We start from the raw sequence: 6,174 nt of genomic DNA on the forward strand, positions 1-6,174 counted from the left end.
TGCTTGTATTTCTCGCCGCTATGCCTAAGTTACGCAGAATGTTTCTGACAACCATGCCCTGGACTCCAATAATCGTCATTTTTAAAACGTGACGCACAGTTGTAGAAGGCTGAGGCCATTTCAATTTTACCAATCTTTTTAACATATGCTTTATTTAGGAAGAAGAACGATTCTAATATTTTTTAAAATTCTCTTTTCACTAGATATCTAAATTCAGTAGGGTTTTGTTTTGTTTTTTGTTTTTGTTTTTGTTTTTGTTTTTGCAGGGAGAAATTTTGGCCAGCAAAAAAGTTTTTAGAAATATTTTTTTCCAATCGAAATTACCAAAATAGCCAACTTAGTTTGTACTGAATGAGAAATTCCTTTTGAAGTTTTGAAATTCCCAGCTTGGCACTGGTCTCACAATGCTTATCCAATAACAGATACTGAGCACCTGCTATATGCCAGCACAATGTAAGGCACTAGCACTTGGATTCCAAAGGTGAGCAAAATGGTTTCTCCTCTTAGAAAGCTGAACAGTTTATGGGATTATGCATTACAATAATAATATTTTGAAAAATACCTGATGAGCATACCCTTTCTATAAGAGAGATGAGTCAGCCTAAAATAAACAGGTATGCTATCTATGCATAGAGCAGGAAAAGGCAAATTTTTCTTAAAAGGGCTAAATAGTAAATATCTTGGGTTTTGTGGGCCAGGAGGTCTCTGACACCCACCCAGCTCTGCCTGCTTGGCATGAAGCTGGCCGTAGGTAATATGTAAGCAAATGATTAAGACTGTATCCACATAAAACTTATATAAGATTTTCAATTTTAGATAATTTTCAAATGTCACAACATTTTTTTTTTAATTTAAAAAAAGAAAAAAGCATTTAAAAGTGCAAAAGCCATCATTACCTTGCAAGTAAACAGAAGCAGGGGCCAACCAGGGTTGGCTTGCTGCCTGCAGTTTGTGGGCCTCTTACATAGAGTAGTAGCAAAATGCACTTAGAAATCATCTAATGAGCTTCCTTCATGACACCTTCTCCCCAACATTGCAAATGAGGGGAAAAGGCCAGAGACTGAGTAGTTTACCCAGAATCACACATATTTGCAGGTGGATCAGAATTTGCATCTAGATCTTAGTAAGCCCATAGTTTTATCATATCTAAGGGTTGCCGCTTCCCTCTTTCCTCCTCCCTTTCCTTGTGCTTATTCACGTTTCCTTCACTACGTCCTACTACAGAGATGAAGTGTTACCCAAAAATGACAAATTAAAAAAAGAGAAATGTCGGGCGCCTGGGTGGCTCAGTGGGCTAAGCCGCTGCCTTCGGCTCAGGTCATGATCTCAGGGTCCTGGGATCGAGCCCCGCATCGGGCTCTCTGCTCAGCAGGGAGCCTGCTTCCGTCTCTCTCTCTCTGCCTGCCTCTCCGACTACTTGTGATTTCTCTCTGTCAAATAAATAAATAAAATCTTTAAAAATAAATAAATAAATAAATAAATAAAAAAGAGAAATGTGAGTGATGTGATTAGGCCTCAGGCTAGGTAAGAACTTAATAGTAGTGTGATAGAAATGGAATAGGAATTGCTTTTATCACAGAAGTTTGAAAAGTTATATCCATTTATATCGATCCAGCCTTTGGGGAGTTCAGATTCCGGGAGCCAACCAGTCAGGCATTGTAAATAATAATCCTAGCCACAGTTTTTGAGAACATACTCTGTGCTGGCCCTGTGCTAAATATTTCAATGTATTGTTGCTTCTCCCCTTCATAGGCCCCCTGTATAGTAAACAATATTCACAGATGAGAAAATTGCATTCCAGAGAGATCATGAAACTAATGAGTGGAAGGGCCCAGCCTTTCTTTGTGTTTGACCACAAAGTCCACACCTATAACCTTCACTTAAATATCATGCAAGCAAACACTGAAATATTAACGATGTGGTTCATTCAAAATTAATCCAACAAATATGTATTAAGCCCGTTACCATCTATTAGACACTGTTCTTGGGAGAGTAGAGAATAAGGCTAATATCAAATAAATGTTCTTTCCTTAATGAAGGTGGATGTTAAAAATGGATACTTTACAAAGATTGGCTTTTCTCTCAGTTTTATCTTCACAAGAAGAGAAAGAGATGTCAGTTGATCTAAGAGAGGTTATTGATATAAGGCATTGGAGAGAGTGACTATAGGAAGAATATACATCTATACCATCCTTATTCAAACCAAGTTCCCTTTCTCCGCTTTAGGGTAACTGGGCCTCAACCAGGAAGAACTGTTAACTATGCAATTTCACACAAGTGTTGCTAGAGGTGGATAGGCCTTCCATAATCAAAGTGGATTTGCCCACAATTTTTTTTATTTTTGGTCATCTTCTTTAACCTGTGGCTGAGAGCTGTCCCAGGTGTATAAGAGAGGTTAAGAGTAATTTTTCAGATTTAAATTTCTGTGTAATGTATAATCACAATCTGTCTTCCCAAAATGCAGTTAGACAAAGCTTTGGTAGAATTTCAAACCAGGAATTTCATAGTTACAAACAGACCCTCTCATGCCTCTACGTTTATAGATGATCACCTAATTAAACACACATCCATCAAAATATCAGTCTCGGCTGAGTCTGGGTCACAAGTAGCAGCTCATCTGACTCAGAGAAGAGTCACTTCGGGGCACCGGCTGACTCAGTCAGGGGAGAATGAAACTCCTGATTTGGGGGTCATGAGTTCAAGTCCCACATTGAATGTAGAACTTACTTTTATTTATAAATAAATAAATGTCACTTGAATCTTGGCTATGCAAAGGCAAGGTGAGTTAGCAGATATATAGCGAGATGATTTGAATGGTCTCTCTTCATTATGGAAATATAGATTTGTTTTCTTCAGAGAAATATGTTTAAGGGTTTGTTTGTTTTTGGTTTTTTTGGTTTTCTTTTTTAAAGGTTTTATTTATTTATCAGAGAGAGAACACAAGCAGGCAGAGCGGCTGCAGAGGCAGAGAGAGAAGCAGGCTCCCTGCTGAGCAAGAAGCCCCATGAAGGACTGGATTCCAGGACCCCGGGATCATGATCCGAGCTGAAGGCAGACACTTAACCAACTGAGCCACCCAGACGTCCCTGTTTGTTTGTTTGTTTGTTTTTAAGATTTTATGTATTTATTTGACAGAGAGAGACAGAAAGAGAGGGAACAGAAGCAGGGGGAATGGGAGAGGGAGAAGCAGGCTTCTTGCTGAGCAGGGAGCCGGATGCAGGGCTCAGTGCTGCTTGATCCCAGCACCCTGGGATCATGACCTGAGCCTAAGGCAGACACTTAGGCTGTTCTGTCCCACTCTGTAACTGTAGGAATGGCTAATATAAATGGCCCCTTAGGGGGACGCATGGGTATCTTCTTCATTAAGCATCTGCCTTCGGCTCAGGTGTTGATCCTAAGGTCCTGGGATTGAGCCCCACATCGGGCTCCCCGCTGGGTGGGAAGCCTGCTTCTCCCTCTCCCAATCCCCCTGCTGTGTTCGCTCTCTCACTGTCTCTTTTTCTGTGTCAAATAAATAAATAAAATCTTAAAAAAAAAAAATCAGATAAGCCCCTTGGGATTTGGAAACATCAAATAATAATACCTCATACTTTTGTGCTGGGCACTCTACCAGGTAATGTTTCATGGGTTAGTTTCTTCCAGTTCCTATATTTATTTATTTATTTATTTGAGGGGGGAAGGGCAGAGTGAGAGGGAGAGAAAAAAATTTCAAGCAGGCTCCATGCCTAATGCAGAACCTTACACGGGACTTGATCTCATGAACCTGAAGTCATGACCCGAGCCAAAATCAAGAGTCCCATGTTTAACCAACTGAGCCACCAATATGCCCTCAGTTCCTACATTTACTTATTTGTTTGTTTGTTTATGTTAAAGATTTTATTTATTTATGAGAGAGAGAGAGAGAACATGCAGGGGGAGCAGCAAGAGGGAAAGGGAGAAGCAGATTCCCTGCTGAGCAGGGAGCCTAATGTGGGGCTTGATCCCAGGATCTTGGGGCCATGACCTGAGCCAAAGACAGATGCTTAACCAACTGATTCACCTAGGTGTCCCTCGGTTCCTGCGCTTAGCCTTTCTTTTCTTTTTTTCTTTTAGTATATTTATTTATTTTTTAGTTATCTTTACACCAATCATGAGGCTCAAACTCACAATGTCAAGATCAAGAGTTATATGCTTTTCCCAGCTGAGCCAGCCAGGCATCCCAGCCTTTCTTTCAAGAAATACCGGGGCCACCTAGCTAGCTCAGTTGATAGATCATGCAACTCTTGATCTCAGGATAATGAGTTCAAGCCCCTTTGGGTGTGAAGCCTACTTAAAAAGAAACACTTACTGAAAACCTCTAATATGCAAAGCACCGATAGAGTCCGTGGGGTTCTAGCAGTGAAGAAAATAGGTATTCTCTTGGAGATCTATTTTAGCAGGAGGAGAATGATGCCAAATGAACAGCTATCATGTCAGGTGGGATATATTCTATAAAGAAAAAAAATTAAGTGTGGGGATAGAGCACGATGGGGAACTTTAAAGCACTCTCCGAGCAGTGGTCAAGAAGCAGTAAAGGTTTTAGTCACATGGGTATCTGGGAAAAGAGCTTTCCAGGGACGTGCAAAGACTTGAGGCAGGTACTAGTTCGGCACATTTCAGGAAAGTGGGGAGCAATGGGGTTGGAGTGGAGTGAGCCAGGAGGAAAGTAATGGTACAGAAGTCATTAGAGGCCAAGTCACAGAGGACTCTGTTGGTCATGGTAAGGACTTCAGGTTCTTACCCTGAGTGAGACCAGAAGACACTGAAGGTTTTAAGCAAATGAATAAAATTATCTGTTCTAGTTTTTAATTTTTAAAAGTAGGATTGAAATGGCTCCTTTGTGGTAATTAGGCTGGAAGGGCCGAAAAAGTGGACTGTAGCCACCCAGGCGCCCCAGTTTTTAATTTTTAAAAGTAGGATTGATAATAATTCAAGCATAGGGAAACCAGTTAGGAAGTAATGGTGGTTTGGTTTGGCCTAGAATAGCGGTGAAAGAGATGGTAAGAAGTTGGATTCTGGATATATTTTGAAGGTAGAATCAATGAGTCTTACTGAGAGTCTAGTTGTTGGTATAAAACACAAAGAGGAATCAAGGATGATACCAAGGGGTTTGACTTGAGTAACTGGCCTGAAGTGGGGAAAACAAGTGGGAAGCAGATTTCAAGAATGGTTGGTAGATCATACATTCAGTATTGGACATAAATTAGACAGTACATATTTTCTTAGACGTTATACATTGTGGTAGCCAGCCTCCAAGGTGGCCCCCAATGATGCTCACCTTCTAGTATTCACACCCACGTGTATTTTCTCTCATATTGGATCAGGGTTTACCTTTGCAAGCAACAGAATGCTCTAGAAGGAACAACAATTGACTTCCAAGTTTAGCTTATAAAAAGCACTGTAGCTTCTACAGGGATCTCTGGTTCTAGGGAAAGTAAGTTGCCATGTTGCATGACAATCAACCCTGTGAACAAGCCCCAATTTGAGGAGCTGAAACCTCTTTACCAATAGCCACAACTAACTTTCTAGCCTTGTGAGTAAGCCATGTTAAAAGTAGATCTTCCTTGGGGTGCCTGGGTGGCTAAGTGGGTTGAGCATCTGCCTTTGGCTCAAGTCATGATTTCAGGATCCTGGGATTGAGCCCTGCATGGGGCTCTCTGCTCAGGGAGCCTTCTTCCCTCTCTCTTTACCTGCCTCTCTGCCTACTTGTGATCTCTCTCTGTCTGTCAAAGTGAATAAGTAAAATCTTTAAAAAAAAAAAAAAAAAAAAAAAAAAAGCAGAGCTTCCAGCCCCAGTCAAACCTTTGGATGACTATAACCTTGGCCAACATTTGTCTGTAATCTCAAGACCCCACTGGCTAGAACCACCTGGTCAAGTTGCTCCCACACACCTAACCCACAGAAATTGTGAGGGATAATAAATGGTTATTGTTTGAGGCCACTAAGTTTGGGGGTAGCTTGTTAGGCATAATTGATAAAAAATATAAAAATCCAAGTGGGGATGTCAAGTAGACAGTTTGATCTGTGAGTCTGGAGTTCATAAGAAAGATTGGGTCTGGTGTTAAAGATTGAGGATTCATCAGCATGTATATTTTGTTTAAAACCATAGGCCTGGATAAGATCGTCTAGGAAGTGACTATATCTAGAAAGGTCATT

This window comes from Mustela putorius, unplaced genomic scaffold (assembly GCF_011764305.1).
Source record: "Mustela putorius furo isolate JIRA1106 unplaced genomic scaffold, ASM1176430v1.1 tig00000145_pilon_pilon_pilon, whole genome shotgun sequence".
In the NCBI taxonomy this organism is placed as follows: Eukaryota; Metazoa; Chordata; class Mammalia; order Carnivora; family Mustelidae; genus Mustela; species Mustela putorius.